Source organism: Nicotiana tabacum, chromosome 11, assembly GCF_000715075.1.
Source record: "Nicotiana tabacum cultivar K326 chromosome 11, ASM71507v2, whole genome shotgun sequence".
Classification (NCBI taxonomy): domain Eukaryota; kingdom Viridiplantae; phylum Streptophyta; class Magnoliopsida; order Solanales; family Solanaceae; genus Nicotiana; species Nicotiana tabacum.
In genome coordinates this window covers 109,170,815-109,189,563 of record NC_134090.1, presented here as the reverse complement: position 1 = coordinate 109,189,563, position 18,749 = coordinate 109,170,815, and positions in this window count along the sequence as shown.

Here is an 18,749-nt window from a genome sequence, read left to right as displayed (position 1 = left end):
TGTGCTATGCGTTCGCAAGAGTTGCATCACATTTGCGAAAGCCTGGTATGGCAAAGCATCGCATTCGTGTGGAGTTGTCCGCGTTCATGAACGAAAAAGTGGAGAGGCAGTGAATTTTGTCTATGCGAACGTGAGAGGCCGGTCGCGTTCGCGAAGAAGGTAATTTTACCTGGGGAAGAATGTTTTAAAGCGAGTTTCGCGATTTTTGGTCTATATTCTCCATTGTTGAGCGATTTTTGGAGCTTTTGAGAAGGATTGAAAAGGGAATCGAAGGGGAACACTTGGAGGTAAGATTTTTAAATTCTATACTCGATCCTATGTTGATTCTTACTTGTTTAATCATTAAATATATGGAAATTAAAGCCTAAAATTGGGGAATTATTGCTTGAATTTGGAGAGTGTAAATTGGGAATTTGAGGGGGCAATTGAGGTCCGAATTTGATGTTCTTGGTATGTATAGACTCGTGAGAGGATGAGGATTCCATTGATGTTAATTTTGTCGGATTCTGAGACGTGGACCCGGGGGGCCGGGTTTGAGCAATTTCAGAATTTTTGATGTAAATTGGATATTTTCGAGTGGGCTTTGTTCCCTTAGCATATTTTAATGGTTATGTACTGATTGTGGCTAGATTTGGAGCATTAGGAGGTCGATTCGTGAGGGCAAAGACATCGCGGGCTACAGTTTGGACCGGATCGAGGTGAGTAATGATTGTAAATGATGTTCTGAGGGTATGAAACCCCGGATTGCACATCCTTGTGCTATATTGAGGTGACGCACACGCTAGATGGTGAGCGTGGGGTCTTGCACTATTAGGGATTGTGACTTAGTCCGTCCCGAATGACTATTTTACCGCGTATTTGACTGAAAATCTATTTTCTATCATCATGTTTTGGGTTGAATGCCATGGTTGGGCTTCGTGCCAACTATTTGAACCCTTAGGGGATTTTATTGATATTTCCTCACTTTCTTGACTTTATACTTGAACTCAGTCATGCTAAAATCTACTATTTTCATAACTCAGCCATGTTTACTCTGTTTTAACATACTAAACGATATTTCAAATAATATTTTGGGCTGAGTATCATGTTTTATCGTTGCCCGAGTGGCTTATGTGATTTTGACTGAGTAATACCGAGGGCCTGTATTGTAAGGATACTTTTGGGTCGGGATACACGCCGCAGCGGTGATACACTGATTATGATTATGAGGCCGAGGGCCTGAGGTTTGTACGCCACGAGGTGGCTTGTTAATATGAGGCTGAGGGCCTGGTGATGATTCCACAAGATGGCTTGATATTGCGCTTGGGCCGAAATGGGTCCCTCCAGGAGTTTGCACACCCCAGCTAGCGCGGGTACCCATTGTGATGCGAGATATAGCCCGAGAGGTTGGTATTGTTGACATTGTGCCTAAGAGGCAATCCTTTATGTGCTTACCTATCTTATTTGTCTGTCATTTACCTGTTTAATTGTGTATTTGTACTCGAGGGGCAAATTTTCTATGCTTATCTGTTCTAATTGCTTTGCATTCAATTGCTTAACTGTTGAAAAGTCATTTTTTAAAGAAGTTTCACAGCTTCATTGCTTTCTTACTGGTTTTGTACTACTTCTATACAACATGTTGATGTACTTTTCCTCCTATCACTCAGTCTTTAGTTAAGATTATTACTCACTGAGTTTGAGTACTCACTTTACTCCCTGCACCTTGCGTGCAGATGCAAGTATTTCTGCACCCGATAGCGGGTATTGGTTGATCAGAGGCAGAGTCTTTGGAGTTTAGCAAGGTAGTTGCCCGACGTCCGCATCATTGCTTTTCTCCCTTTGATGTCATTAGACTGTATTTAGTACATTTACAGAAATTTCGTTGTATTTTAGACCTTGTAGATGCTCGTGACTAGTGACACCCCGGTATCGGACTGTGTTGGGTTGTATTCCGCAAATTATGTTGTTATCTGCTACTTAGAGATTCTACTTATTATGCTTAGACTTATTCCTTATGGTTTAACTATTAAAAATTGCAATGGGAAGTGTCCGCTGGCCTTGTCTTCACGAGAGGCGTCATCACGACCGGGTCCGGGTTTAGGGTCGTGACATGATAAAAATGATGTAGGTGCATAAAAATAATTTTAAATAATTACTTAATATTATAAATATATAAAAAGCTATTTTCTAGTGAAATAAAGTAATTATGCACATGGGCTATTATTGCAAAGCTATTGCAATTATCACCCTAAAAATGTAAATGTGGTTATTCATGAAATAACTAGAGCTTAGTATAAATATAAATGATAAAAATTAAGCAGTAAAATTATTATAAAACCATATGTGATGCAATTGGTAATTATTTATATAATAAAATACTGGGATAAATTAATAAAATCCTTAGAAAATTGCAGAAATTATGGAATTTCTGCAATCTACTAAGGCCAAATTGCAGAAGCCACTTGCTTTTAAATTGAATTCTATGTTCCGAGGCCTTGAAAACCTCATTTAATGTCACGTCGAATTGCGTGTGCAGTCCGAGCACGTAGCCAGAAAGCCTAAATGTGAAAATCTGTGAAAAATGATAAGTTTTGGCTGTAAAATAAATTAATTTGACTTCGATCAACATTTTGGGTAAAAGGACCCAGACCCGTGATTTGACGGTCTCAGAGGGTACGTAGGAAATGATGGGACTTGGGCGTATGCCCGAAATCGAATTCCAAACTCCCAAGCCCGAGAAATGAATTTTTAAAGAAAATTATTTTCCGAAATTGTTTAAAGGATTTTGAAATGAATTTTGATTAGAGCATGTTGGTATCGGGCTCGTATTTTGGTTTCGGTGCCTGGTAGAGGTCTTTTATGTGGTTTAAGATAACTCTGTGAAGTTTGGTAAGTAACGGAATACGTTTGACGTGATTTGGACCGTAAATGCAAAGTTTGATGTTTTAAGAAGTTTTGAAATATTTCATTGATTTTGAGGTTTAATTAGTTGTTATTGAGGTTATTTTGGCGATTTGATCGCACAGATAAGTTCGTATGATGTTATTGAGTTAGTAAGTATGTTTGGTTTTGGAGCCCCGAGGGCTCGGGTGTGTTTCGGATGGGTTTCGGAAGGTTTTTGGAACTCAAAAGTTGCAGTTTTTTTTCCAGTTTCTGGTGTGCTGATACTTTCTTCTTTGTGTTCTCGGGAGGACCCTCGCGAACGTGATGTGTTAATTGTGCTGAAGGAAAATTCTTTCTACGTGAACACGTAACCCCGGGTTGCAAACGCGAAGGCTTATAGATTGGGCAGGGGGAGGGGTACTATACCCTACGCAAACGCGACCACCTGGACGCGAATGCGAAGGCTCGAGGGGTTACTTCTCCACGAGCATGGGCCTACTTACGCGAACGCGAAGGTCTCTCAGGCCTGACTCATCGCGAATGCGATGAGCCTGTTGCGAACGCGAAGACCATTTTTGCCCAGTTATTTTAAGTTTCAAAAACAGAACACATTATGGGAGTTCCACCATTTTTTCATAAACTTCATCTTCTCCACACCTCTTGGGTGATTTTTGAAGAACTTCTTCACCATAACCTCTTGGGTAAGTAATCTTTGACTTGTTTTCTTCCATTTTTATCAACACCCACTAGATTTCTAGGCCTAAAACATGTGATTAAGGGTAGAAAATTAGGGATTTGGGTAGAGTTAGGGATTTTTGATTATTTGGGAATTTGACCTTGTTTTGGGGTCGGATTTGAAAACAAATTATATATTCGGACTCGTGGGTGAATGGGTGATTGGGTTTTGATCTAAACCTTGTGTTTTGACCAAGTGGGCTCGAGGTCAATTTTTGACTTTTAGGGAAGAATGATTAGAAAGCTATAATTAAGAATTGGAATTGGATTGTTTAGCGTTTATTGATGTTATGAAGTCGATTATGTATAGATACAATTGATTTGGAGCCGAATTCGAAAGGAAAGGTGGTGTTTGAGGCTTGAGTTGGCCGTGGAAGTTCGAGGTAAGTGTTTGGTCTAACCTTAGCTTGAGGGATTAGGAGTTGTGTCCTATTTCCTATTTGCTTCATACCGAGTAGGACGTATAGGCATGGTGATGAGTATCTATACGTTGGTGTCGAGCATGACCATGAGTCTTAAATTGGAGTTTGTTGTGTTCTTAAATGATATTATGGATGCTTTAATTGATAATTATAGATATTAAGCAAGGATTTACTTTGATTTCGTGGGAATTTACTTATGATTGAGTATTGGTGTTAGCTGAGATGATTAGAAGTTGGGTTGAGATTGGTTATAGCTGTTTCTCTCTTGCCGGAACGTATTTACTTTTACTATTGAATCCCTTGCCGGGTTAGTGTAGTTTGTAGTTGATCCCTTACCGGGACTCTTAGTGTGGTTGTTGCTAAAGGAAAATTAAATATATGGGATAGGGTTGCACGCCGCAACAATATTAAATATATGGTGGGTTGCAAGCCGCAACAATGTTATATGGGATCGGGTTGCACGCCGCAACAATATTAAATATATGGTGGGTTGCACGCCGCAACAATGTTATATTGGATCGGGTTGCACGCCGCAACAATGTGATATTGGATCGGGTTGCAATAAATTGATTTAAAAATCTTTTAAAATTAGGAAAAATACTAAAATGTTTAGATATACCTATATATGCATGCATATGATATTTTGAAAGTATTTTGCATATATAAAATAAACAGGGAAAAATTGGGTATCTACAATGCCTAGTGATTAATTGAGTGTTCCTATTTGTGTGTCTACACCGGTGGGTGATTCTATTATGGTAAATCGATTTTATCGCTCTTGTATAGTTGTGATTGGGGGTCTTGAGACTCAAGTAGATTTGTTGCTTCTGGACATGGTCTACTTCGATGTTATTTTGGGGATGGACTGGTTATCACCTTACCATGCTATCTTGGACTGGCATGCCAAGACTGTGACCTTAGCTTTAGTGGGTTTGCCTTGTTTAGAGTGGAGAGGGACTCTTGGTCATTCTACCCGTAGTGTTATCTCTTATGTGAAGGTTCGACGTATGGCCTAGAAGGGTGTTTGGCCTATTTGGCATATGTTTGTGATTCTAGGGCTGAGGTTCTTTCCATTGATTCTGTGTCTATTATTCGTGAGTTTCCTGAGGTATTCCCTTCAGACCTACCGAGTATGCCACCCGGTAGGGATATTTACTTTTGCATTGATTTGGCGCTGGGCACTCAACCCATTTCTATCCTGTCGTATTGTATGGCCCAGCCTGAGTTGAAAGAGTTGAAGGAGCAGTTGCAAGACTTGCTTGAGAAGGGTTTCATTAAACCCAGTGTTTCACCTTGGGGTGCATCGGTATTGTTTGTTAAGAAGAAGGATGGGTCGATGAGAATATGTATTGATTACCGGCAGTTGAACAAGGTTACAATCAAGAATAAGTATCCATTGCCGAGGATTGATGATTTGTTTGATCAGTTTCAGGGTGCCAAGTTATTTTCGAAAATTGACTTGAGATCTGGCTACCATCAGTTGAGGATTAGGGCATCCGATGTCCCTAAGACAGCTTTCTACACTCGGTACAGGCATTATGAGTACTTGGTTATGTCATTCGGGTTGACAAATGCCCCAGAAGCTTTTATGGATTTGATGAACCAAGTGTTCAAGCCTTATTTGGACTCGTTCGTGATAGTCTTCATTGATGATATTTTGATTTATTCCCGTAGTCGGGAGGAGCACTAGTAGCATCTCAAAGTGGTTCTTCAGACTCTGAGGGATAGTCAGTTATATGCTAAGTTCTTGAAGTGTGAGTTCTAGTTGAGTTTAGTTGCATTCCTGGGTCATGTTGTATCAGCAGAGGGTATTCAGGTTGATCAGAAGAAGATTGAGGCAGTCAAGAACTGGCCTAGACTAGCATCAGCTACAGAGATTCGGAGTTTCTTGGGATTGGCAAGCTACTATCATCGGTTCATAGAGGGGTTCTCATCTATCGCAGCCCCGATGACCAGGTTGACCCAGAAGGGTGCCCAGTTCAGATGGTCGGACGAGTGTGAGGTGAGCTTTCACAAGCTCAAGACAGCCCTAACTTCGGCATCGGTGTTGGTTTTGCCCACAGGTTCAGGGCCTTATACAATTTATTACGATGCATCTAGTATTAGGCTTGGTGCATTGTTGATGCAGGATGGAAAGGTTATTGCGTATGCTTCGCGGCAGTTGAAGATTCATGAGAAGAACTATTCGGTTCATGATTTGGAGTTGGAAGCCATTGTTCACGCGTTGAAGATTTGGAGGCATTATCTGTATGGCGTGGCATGTGAGGTGTTCACGGATCACAAGAGTCTTTAGATTTGTTCAAGCAAAAGGAGTTGAATTTGAGGCAGATGAGGTGGTTGGAGTTGTTGAAAGACTATGATATCACTATCTTATATCATCCGAGAAAGGCCAATGTGGTGGCCGATGCTTTGAGTAGGAAGTCAGCTAGTACAGGTAGTCTTGCTTATATTTCGGTCGGTGAGAGACCGTTTGCTTTGGATGTTCAGACCTTGGCCAATCAGTTCGTGAGGTTGGATGTTTTTGAGCCTAGTCGTGTGTTAGCTTGCACGGTCGCTCGTTCTTCTTTATTGGAGCGTATCCGTGATCGGTAGTGTGATGATCCCCATTTGTGTGTCCTTAGAGACACGGTTCAGCGTGGAGGTGCCAAGCAGGCTACCTTAGATGACGATAGAGTTTTGAGATTGCAGGGCCGAGTTTGTGTTCCAAATGTGGATGGGCTTCGCGAGTTGATTTTAGAGGAGGCTCATAGCTCTCGGTACTCTATTTATCTGGGCATCGTAAAGATGTATCAGGATTTGCGGTATCATTATTAGTGGAGGAGAATGAAGAAGGATATCATTGCATATGTGGCTCGGTGTTTGAATTGTCAGTAGGTTAAGTACGAGCATCAGAGGCCTGGGGATTTATTTCAGAGGATTGAGCTTCACGAGTGGAAGTGGGAGTTGGTCACTATGGATTCGTTGTTGGACTCCCACAGACTCGGAGGAAGTTCAATGCAGTGTGGGTCATTGTTGATAGGCTGACCAAGTCAGCACATTTCATTCCTGTGGCATCTCATATTCTTCTGAGAGGTTAGTTGAGATCTAGATCCGGGAGATTGTTCGCCTTCATGCCCGTGTCTATCATTTCGGACCGAGGTACGCAGTTTACCTCACGCTTCTGGAGAGTACTTCAGCGAGAGTTGGGCACTCGGGTTGAGTTGAGCACAACATTTCATCCTCAGACGGACGGCCAGTCCGAGCAGACTCTTCAGATTTTGGAGGATATGCTTCGAGCTTTTGTCATTGACTTTGGAGGCTTGTGGGATCAGTTTTTGCCTTTAGCAGAGTTTGCCTACAACAACAGCTACCAGTCGAGTATCCAGATGGCTTCTTATGAGGCTTTATATGGTAGGTAGTGTCGCTCTCCAGTTGGATGGTTTGAGCCGGGAGAGGCTTGGCTGTTGAGTACGGATCTGGTTCAGGAGGCATTGGACAAGGTTAGGATTATTCAGGATAGGCTTCGTACAGCTCAGTACAAGCAAAAGAGTTATGCCGACTGCAAGGTTCGAGATTTGGCTTTCATGGTCGGTGAGCGGGTATTGCTTTGAGTGTCGCCTATGAAGGGCATGATAAGATTTGGGAAGAAGGGCAAGCTTAGCCCTAGGTTCATTGTCCCGTTTGAGATTCTTGATCGAGTGGGAGAGGTGGCTTATAGACTTGCATTGCCGCCGAGCTTATCAGCCGTGCATCCAGTGTTTCATATGTGCATGTTTCGAAAGTATCACGAAGATCCATCCCACATGTTAGATTTCAGCACTGTCTAGTTGGACAAGGACTTGTCTTATGAGGAGGAGCTGGTAGCTATTCTAGATCGGCAGGTTCGTCAGTTGAGATCGAAGAGTTTTTCTTCTGTTCGTGTTCAGTGGAGAGGTCAGCCTCCTAAGGCATCGACCTGGGAGTCCAAGTCTAATATGCGGAGCCGTTATCCCCATATTTTCCCTGGCTCAGGTACTTCCTTCTTCTATTCGTTCGAGACCGAACGGTTGTTTTAGAGGTGGAGAATGTGATGATCCAAAAGGTCATCACTTTCTTATAACTCGAATTCTATGTTTCGAGGCCTTGAAAACCTAATTTAGCGTCACCTCGATTTGTGTGCGTAGTCCGGGCGTGTAGCCAGAAAGCCTAAATGTAAAAATCTGTGAAAAATGAATTAATTTGACTTCGGTCAACGTTTTGGGTAAACGGCCCCGAACCCATGATTTGATGGTCCCAGAGGGTCCGTTGGAAATTATGGGACTTGGGCGTATGCCCGAAATCGAATTCCGAAGTCCCAAGCCCGAGAAATGAATTTTTAAAGAAAATTATTTTCTGAAATTGTTTAAAGGATCTTGAAATGAATTTTGATTAGAACATGTTGGTATCGGGCCCGTATTTTGGTTCCGGCACCTGATACAGGTCATATATGTGGTTTAAGATAACTTTGTGAAGTTTGATAAGAAATAGAATCCGTTTGATGTGATTCGGACCGTAAATGCAAAGTTTGATGCTTTAAGAAGTTTTGAAATATTTCATTGATTTTGAGGTTTAATTCGTTGTTATTGAGGTTATTTTGGCGATTTGATCGCACAGATAAGTTCATATGATGTTATTGAGTTAGTACGTATGTTTGGTTTTGGAGCCCCGAGGGCTCAGGTGTGTTTCGGATGGGTTTCGAAAGGTTTTTGGAACTCAAAAGTTGCAGGTTTTTTTCTAGTTTCTGGTGTGCTGATACTTTCTTCTTCGCATTCATGGGAGGACCCTCGCGAACGCGATGTGTTAATTGTGCTGAAGGAAAATTCCTTCTACGCGAACGCGTAACCCCGGGTCGCGAACGCCAAGCATTGGGGGGTCTTCCCTTCGAGAACGCGAGCCTGGTATCGCGAATGCGAAGGCTTATTGCCTGGGCAGGGGGATGGGCACTATACCCTACGCGAACGCGACCACCTGGACGCGAACGCGAAGGCTCGAGGAGTTACTTCTCCGCGAACGCGAGCCCACTTACACGAATGCGAAGGTCTCTCACCCCTGACTCATCGCGAAGGCGATGAGCCTGTCGCAAACGCAAAGACCATTTTCGCCCAGTTATTTTATGTTTCAAAAACAGAACACATTACGGGATTTCCACAATTTTTTCATAAACTTCATCTTCTCCATACCTCTTGGGCGATTTTTGAAGAACTTCTTCACCATAACCTCTTGGGTAAGTAATCTTTGACTTGTTTTATTTCATTTTTATCAACACCCACTAGATTTCTAGGCCTAAAACATGTGATTAAGGGTAGAAAATTAGGAATTTGCGTAGAGTTAGGGCTTTTTGATTATTTGGGAATTTGACCTCGTTTTGGGGTCGGATTTAAAAATAAATTATATATTCGGGCTCGTGGGTGAATGGGTGATCGGGTTTTGGTCCGAACCTCGTGTTTTGATCAAGCGGTCCCGGTGTCAATTTTTGACTTTTTGGGAAGAATGATTAGAAAGCTATAATTAAGCATTGGAATTGGATTGTTTAGCATTTATTGATGTTATGAAGTCGATTATGTATAGATACAATTGATTTGGAACCGAATTCGAAAGGAAGGGCAGTGTTTGAGGTTTGAGTTGGCCGTGAAAGTTCGAGGTAAGTGTTTAGTCTAACCTTAGCTTGAGGGATTAGGAGTTGTGTCCTATTTGCTATTTGCTTCATGACGAGTACGACATATAGGCATGGTGACGAGTATCTATACGTTGGTGTCGAGCATGACCGTAAGTCTTAAATTGGAGTTTGTTGTGTTCTTAAATGATATTATGGATTCTTTAATTGATAATTCTCGATATTGAGCAAAGATTTACTTTGATTTTGTGGGAATTTCCTTATGATTGAGTATTGGTGTTAGCTGAGATGATTAGAAGTTGGGTTGAGATTGGTTATAATTGTTTCTCTCTTGCCGGGACGTATTTATTTTTACTGTTGAATCCCTTACCGAGATAGTGTAGTTTATAGTTGATCCCTTGCCGGGACTCTTGATATGGTTGTTGCTAAAGGAAAATTAAATATATGGATCGGGTTGTACGCCGCAACAATATTAATTATATGGATCGGGTTGCACGCCGCAACAATGTTATATTGGATCGGGTTGCACACCGCAACAGTGATATAAATGGATCGGGTTGCAGGCCACAACATTGTTACATGATAGGGATCAGGTTGCGCGCTGCAACAGTGTTATTATTGTTTTGTTTTAGATTTTGAGTTGTTCTCTCATATTTCTCTTCGGTTTCTGCTGGACTTGATATTTTCCCCATAGCATGTACCCCTCCCATTTAAATTGTTTATTTCCGTTTATTTTTCCGTTGTATATATATATAACTGCACAGGTTTATCTGGAGTCTGGTCCTAGCCTCGTCACTACCTCGCCGGGGTCAGGCCGGGCACTTACCAGCACATGGGATCGTTTGTGCTGATGCTACACTCTGCACTCTGTGCAGATATCGGAGCAACATTGGGATAGTAGCACTTGGGGATCCAGCCTTCAGTCCATCCAGAGATCCCGAGGTAGTCCTGCAGGTGTCCGCAGGCCCGGCGTTCTCTTCTATCCATTTATATGTTCTGTTTTCACTTGTTTCCGAGACAGACTGTATTTCCTTTTTCAGAAATTTGTATGTAGTACTCATAGACAGTCCGTGAATATTGTGACACCAGATTCCGGGTAGAGGAGTATATTGGCACTGTAGTACTGATTTTGATCATTTTTAGCTGTTTAAGTCTTCCGCTTATTCTGTTATCGTTAATATTTAAATTGTTGATTACTTGTTGATTCAAGTTGTTAAAAGGATTGAAATGAAAGAGTTAAAATTTCTATATTTCGTGGCTTTCCTAGCTTCTACGAGTAGGTGCCATCACGACCCTCGAGGGTGGGAAATCCGGGTCGTGACAAAAAGATATCAACTGATGCTCATGCATGGTTTTAAAGATGTATATGCATTTTTGAAAATAATATAGGAAAAAATTGGGTACAACAAGAGTATTATCGTGCTATATGCACGAACAGTACGCATTAGGTTTTGATCGTTTAGAGGAATATTTCTAGGGAAAGTAGTATTGGGTTGTTGAACTTGTTCAAGAATGAGGTAAGTGTCTAGCCTAGATTTAGTTCATGATATTTTTCCTAATAAATAATATTAATTTCTACATGCGGGGTGATGCTGTCACGACCAGAATTTCCCAACCTCAGGAGTCGTGATGGCGCCTACTAGTGTGAGCTAGGCAAGCCAATCATTTACATACTTATCTCATTACTCAATTATTTCTTTAAAACAAATATAAGATGATAACATGAAAATAGCGGAACTTTAAATAATTAAGCAGAAAATAACAATTAAATATCTGAAATCTGCATCTATTACAACTCTTAAAACCTAAAGCACCCAAAACCTGGTGTCATAGTGTCACAGACAGTCTAAGATTTATTACATACAATGTCTGAAGAAAATGACAATACACTGTTTCTGAATAAAAGGAAAATGAAACAAGAAATAGGAGTAGAAGAGACGTTAGGGCCTGCGGACGCCTACAGGTCTACCTTGGATCTCCGCGTGGACTGAAGGTAGCCTCCACACTACGGTCCAAAAGCTGCTCCGGGATCTACATATAGTGTAGAGTGTAGTATCAACACAACCGGCCCCATGTGCTGGTAAGTGCCTGGCCTAACCCCGGCGAGGTAGTGACGAGGCTAGGACCAGACTCCAGATAAACCTGTGCAGTTATGTAATATACAACGAAAAATAATAGGAATAAACAATTTAAATGGAAGGGGGTACATGTTACGGGGGAAAATATCAAATCCACCAAAACTTTAGAGAAATATGAGAGGACGATTCAAGATCTACAATAGAACATTAATAATACTGTTGCGGCGCGCAACCCGATCCCTTATCATTTGACACCATTGCAGCGTCAACCCGATCCATTTATATCACTGTTGCGTAGTGCAACCCGATCCAATATAATATTTGTTGCGGCGTGCAACCCGATCCATTTATAATATTTGTTGCGGCGTGTAACCCGATCTAATATAATATTTGTTGCAGCGTGCAACCCGATACATATATAATAATGTTAAGGCACGCAACCTGTTCCAAATATACAGTCAACAATAATCATAACCACAGTCCCGGCAAGGGATCTATAACGAACTACACTATCCCGGAAAGGGAATCGACAACATAAATAAATGCGTCCTGACCAGGGAGAAACAACTATAACCAATCTTAATCCAACATCTAACCATTTCCACTATCACCAGTACTCAAACTTCGTAATTCCCATGAAAACAACCTTGTTCCTTGCTCACTATCGAGAGTCATCAATTAAAGTTTCCATAATATCATTTAAGAACACAACAAGTTGCAATTTTAAGACTCACGGTCATGTTCGCCATCAACGTATAGATACTCGTCACCATACCTATACGTCGTACTCAACAAGAAGCAAATAGAAAATAGGACACAACTCCTAATCCCTCAAGCCAAGGTTAGACTAAACACTTACCTCGATGCCACGAACACAACTCGAGTTTCAATTATAGCTTTACTCCTTGATTCCACCACCAATTCACTCGTATGTAGTCACAAGTTACTTAATTACATCAATAAACTCTAAGAGAATCAATTTTAATGCATGAAAATGAATTTTCCAAAGTTTTACCCAAAAAGTCAAAAATCACCCCTGGGCCCACATGGTCAAAATACGAGGTTCGAACCAAAACCCGATTACCCATTCCCCCACGAACTCAAATATATAATTTGTTTTGAAATCGGACCTCAAATAGAGGTCCAAATCCCCAATTTTTAAAAAACCTAGGTTCTACCCAAAACACCCAATTTCCCCCAAGAAAATTATTGATTTTGAGTTGAAATCATGTGAAAAGATGTTAACGATTGAATAAAATGAGTTAGAAATCACTTACCAATGTTTTGGACAAGAAGGGTTATTTGCAAAATCGCCTCTTATGTTTTTGGGGTTTGAAAAATGAAAAATAACTGAAAATCTCGTCTTAATATACTACTCTCAGATGCCCTGTGCGGACCGCACAAAATCAACCGCGGCCGCACATCTCCCATGTGGACTGCAGTGACATGTTTTAGTATTTTGGTCATAACTTTCTCTATAGGTTTGCAAATTGTGATTTCTTTACCTTTATGCGACACGAAGGGCTACAACTTTTGTTTTAGAATCAAATCAAAATTTCTTGTAGATCAAAAGATATAGGCTTCCGAAGTCGGACTAGTAAAATGTTCATCACCGCGGTCCGCACAAAATCTAGTGGTTTCCTTTTTGTGCGGACCGCACTGGTTTGTTCGGAGGCCTCCCACTTCTCTGAACCTACAACAACTATATTTTTAAGCGTAAGACATCTCGGAACCTACCCGAAACTCACTCGAGCCCTCGGAACTCCGAACCAAGTGTGCATACTAACTCAAAGACATCATATGGACCTACTCGTGCGATCACTTTATCAAAATAACATGTAAAATCATGAATTAAACCTCAAAATTCAACATTTTCATCAAGAACTCTCAAAGTTCATAACTCTTCAATCGGAAGTCCAACTCACGTCAAACAAACTCTGTTTTTCACCAAATTTCACAGTTATCTTTCAAATACTATAACAAGTTTGTATCGGGCTCCGGAACCAAAACATGGGCCCGATAACAATGGTTTCAAACATTAATTCTTTTCTTTATTTCTTAGATAATTCAGTAAATCAATTTCTTTCAAAAATTGATTTCTAAGGCTTGGGACCTCGGAATTCATTTCCGGGTATACGCCCAAGTCCCATATTATACTACGGACCTCCAGGGATTGTCGGAACACGAATCCGGGTCCGTTTGCTCAAAATGTTGACCAAAGTCAACCATAGTCAAATTTTTAACTCTAAAATTTCTATTTCTCATATTTCCACATAGAAGGCTTTCCGGATATAGGTCCGGACCACGCAGATAAATCAAGGTGGGGTAAAAAGGAGGTTTTTAGGCCTCGGAACACTGAATTCCCAGGTCGATTCCTGAATCAAGGTGGGGAAAAAAATGGGGATAACGGCTTCATATATCGGACTCGGACTCCCAGGTCGATGTCTCAGCGGGCTGACCTCTCCACGGAACACGAACAGAAGGAAAACTCTTCGATCTCAACTAATGAACCTACCGGTCTAGAGTAGCTATTGGCTCCTCCTCATAAGACAAGTCCTTGTCCAACTGGACAGTGCTGAAATCTAACATGTGGGATGGATCGCCGTGATACTTCCGAAGCATGGACACATGAAACACTGGATGCACGACTGATAAGCTCGGCGGCAACGCAAGTCTATAAGCCACCTCTCCCACTCGATCAAGAATCTCAAACGGGCCAATGAACCTAGGGCTAAGCTTGCCCTTCTTCCCAAATCTCATCACGCATTTCATAGGCGACACTCGAAGGAATACCCGCTCACCGACCATTAATGCCAAATCACGAACCTTGTGGTCAGCATAACTCTTTTGCTTGGACTAAGTTGTACGAAGCCTATCCTGAATAATCCTGACCTGTTCCAAGGCATCCTGATCCATATCTGTACCCAATAACCGAGCCTCTCCCGGCTCAAACCATCCAACCGGAGACCAACACTGCTTACCATACAAAGCCTCATAAAGAGCCATCTGAATACTCGACGGGTAGCTCTTGTTGCAGGCAAACTCTACTAAAGGCAAAAACTGATCCCACGAGCCTCCAAAGTCAATGACACAAGCTCAGAGCATATCCTCCAAAATCTGAATGGTCCGCTCAGACTGTCCATCCATCTGAGGATGAAATGTTGTGCTCAACTCAACCCGCGTGCCCAACTCTCACTGGACTGCTCTCCAGAAATGGGAGGTAAACTGCGTACCTCGATCTGAGATGATAGGCTTGGGCACACCATGAAGACGAACAATATCGCTGATATAGATCTCAACTAACCTCTTGAAATAATAGGAGACTATCACAGGAATGAAATGCGCTGACTTGGTCAGCCTATCAACAATAACCCACACTGCATCGAACTTTCTCTGAGTTTGTGGGAGTCCAACAATGAAGTCCATAGTGATCCGCTCCCACTTCCACTTAGGAATCTCAATCTTATGGAACAAACCACTAGGTCTCCGATGCTCGTACTTAACCTACTGACAATTCAAACATCGAGCCACATATGCAACGATGTCCTTCTTCATTCTTCGCCACCAATAATGCTACCGCAAGTTCTGATACATCTTAGCGGCGCCCCGGATGAATAGAGTACTAGGAACTATGGGCCTCCTCTAAAATCAACTCTCGAAGCCCATCCACATTAGGCACACAAACTCGACCTTGCAATCTCAAAACTTCATCATCACCTAAGGTAACCTGCTTGGCACCTCCGTGCTGCACCATGTCTCTGAGGACACACAAATGGGGATCATCATACTCCGATCTCGGATACGCTCCAATAATGAAGAATGAGTGACGGTGCAAGCTAACACACGGCTGGGCTCAGAAATATCCAACCTCACAAACTGATTGGCCAAAGCCTTAACATCCAAAGCAAGCGGTCTCTCACCGATCGGAATATAAGCAAGACTGCCCATACTAGCTGACTTCCTACTCAAAGCATCGGCCACCACATTGGCCTTTCCCGGATGATATAAGATAGTGATATCATAATATTTCAACAACTCCAACCACCTCCTCTACCTCAAATTCAACTCCTTTTGCTTGAACAAATACTGAAAACTCTTTTGATCCGTGAACACCTCACATGCCCCGCCATACAAATAATGCCTCCAAATCTTTAACGTGCGAACAATGGCTACCAACTCCAAATCATGAACCAGATAGTTCTTTTCATAAATATTCAACTTCCGCGAAGCATAAGCAATGACCTTGCCATCCTACATCAACACTGCACCGAGTCCAATACGAGATGCATCACAATAAACTGTATAAGGCCCTGAACTTGTGGGCAAAACAAACACCGATGCCATAGTCAGAGTTGTCTTGAGCGTCTGAAAGCTCGCCTCACACTCATTTGACCATCTAAACGGGGCACCCTTCTAGGTCAACCTGGTCATTGTCGTGCCCCCCTTTTCTAAAAAAAAGCGAAATCGGGCTTGTGACATTTGGGAGGACAACTCGTTACCTTTTGTGAATTGGGTTTTGGAATTTGAAGACTCGCCACCTAATGATTAAGTGCTTTAGGACACTAAGAAGGGTTTGAGTTTGAAGAACCAGAGTTTGGGTAAGGGCTAGAAATTATCTCGAGGGGAAGGTGTTAGGCACCCCTCAAGATCCACTAGTGTGGTTCACGGCCATGTTACAATTGTGACTTTACATAATCAAATAAGCAATTAAGGGCTCAAGTAAGAAGAGGTTCACATACAACATTACAAGTAAGTCGAAACTTGACAAAGGGTAAAAAGGGACAGGAATTTGATGAAAGATTTAAACAATTCTACAAGGAATAGATGAAAACAAATAAAAGGGAAGGGGGTCCTAGGTTTATGATTAATATGGATCACATCAATGCAATACCCAGTAATCACTCCTCAAAAGAGGGGCTACACATGGTATTAGTGCACTGTTCATCATATCCATTACTACCCTTCCCACCCCGCTAAGGTATTAAAGCGCAGAATGGTGTCATTACTTATTGCATGCTATTATCCATCCCGATCCTATCAGTCCTAGAGGCATTTGAGACTACTAATCCTAAAGGGGAGGGAGTTGGGGCTTTTCCAGAGTTTCAAAAGGATAAAAATCTAGGCGACAAGCAAAAACAAATAGCAGTTAAAGGGTGAACAAATAGCAATTAAGACTCAAGTAGGCCTCCTCATTCAAAGAAACAAGTTATTTAGCATGACTTACAAGTATTGGTCCAGTCTTTAATAAATTAAGGCATAGGACAGGCTGATTTATCACATATTTTTTCAGATAAGGAGTCCGAATTAGCCCTGTCTGGATGTAGTTATCAAAACTGATACAGTTGGTTAATTACCTAGTAGTTTGCCTAGTTGAGACCTATAGGCATGATATGTAACAGGGTACACTGATTTTTATGAAAAGGATGTTGGTTTTATAAACGAAAATATACGGACTTATGACTGATTTTAGATTCGAAACGAAACTGATTCAACTGGTTTGCTCCTATAGGCATGATCTCTAAGTGTCATTGGTTTAAAACGGTTACGTAAGTGCAGGAGTCCTATAAGCATGGTGTCTAGGATGAAATTGATTATCTTAACCTATAGACTGTTTGCCTAATGTGTATATGCAGAAGTGCGGAAGCCTATAGTCATGATTTCTATATGTAGAAGTATAGAAACTTATAGACACGTTTTCTGATGCTGAAATGAAACAATCTTATAGGCAGGATTTCTAAATGCATAATGAAACAATATTATAGGCAGAATTTCTAAATGCAGATATATAAACGAAAATGTTGTGATTGCAAAAATAAAACCTAAAGCATGATATCTATCCCATATGCATAACATGAGAAACCCTCCCCCATTTTTTACTATACACCCCATAGTTATCACAAATTATTACCACTTGAATGAATCCAGAAAAAGTATATTACATCAGAAATTCCAACAACATCTGAACAGCCTAATTCAGACTCAAAGTCTAGTAATATGAGATAAATCAACTTCCAAGATCAGATTCCCAAGACTTTCTCATCTTTTGGGTGTGTCAAAGTTCCAAGGAGCTTTGTGAACTCCAGGCAGTGCTTACACCCAATTATATTATAGAATTATAGTGCAGTGAGGAATGGCCAGCCCTCCAATGTCCAAGTTCAGAGGGAACTGCAGGTTCCCAAGGCAAGGCTCATAGGAGGGGGCAAAACATAGAGTCTAAGAGTAAGTGTAAGTGCAATAGAGGGGGAATTAGGGAGGAGCCATGACAAACTAGTGGTCATGCCCGGCAATTGGGATGCTGGCACACTCCCGACCAGCCTGTCAGCTTAAATTGGGAGTTAGGACCAATTGAAGGTCAGGTTTAGACCTGGGCAGTAATTTAGATACTGTCAGGCCAAAACTATTAACTCATATACATAGAGGGGAATAGGAGGATAGGGATTCATAATAGAAGCAAGATACAAGGAAAGAAACACACATCATTTAACTACTGAACATGAACAGCAAAGTGGGAAAGAGTATTGGAACTATAAAATAAACACATAGGGGGTGATGCAAGAAATTAAATTAGACATACCAGTTTCAGGAAAGACAGGTAAGGAAAACAGTAGTCTTGAAAAGCCAAATTGCAAAGCAGTACAAAAGTCTCAGCAGAGAGTAGAAGGTATTGGAAAAAGTATTGTGATTGAAAGTGTATGTGATAGAGTAAGGTTTTTTCAAAGCTAAAAGCTTAAAGCCCCATTTTTATAGTGCAGAAGGGTCGAGCCCTTTTTATAGTGTAGCAAATAAGCAAGAAAAGGCAAGAAAATATCATTCTGATCAGTCTCCCTTTAACTAAGGGATTCTGATCTCAACCGGGTAAAGCAATTATGGAAAGGGATTTTAATAAATATTTTCCCAGTAATATAATAAAGGGTAAGTACATAGAAGTTATTTAAGGCAACAAGCTAATAGTGCACAGCTTGTAAAGAAAAAGGAAAGGGAATCAACCAGTAAAATTAAAACTTCAGACTTTTACTCGAATGAATCGAGTCAGGAAAAGGG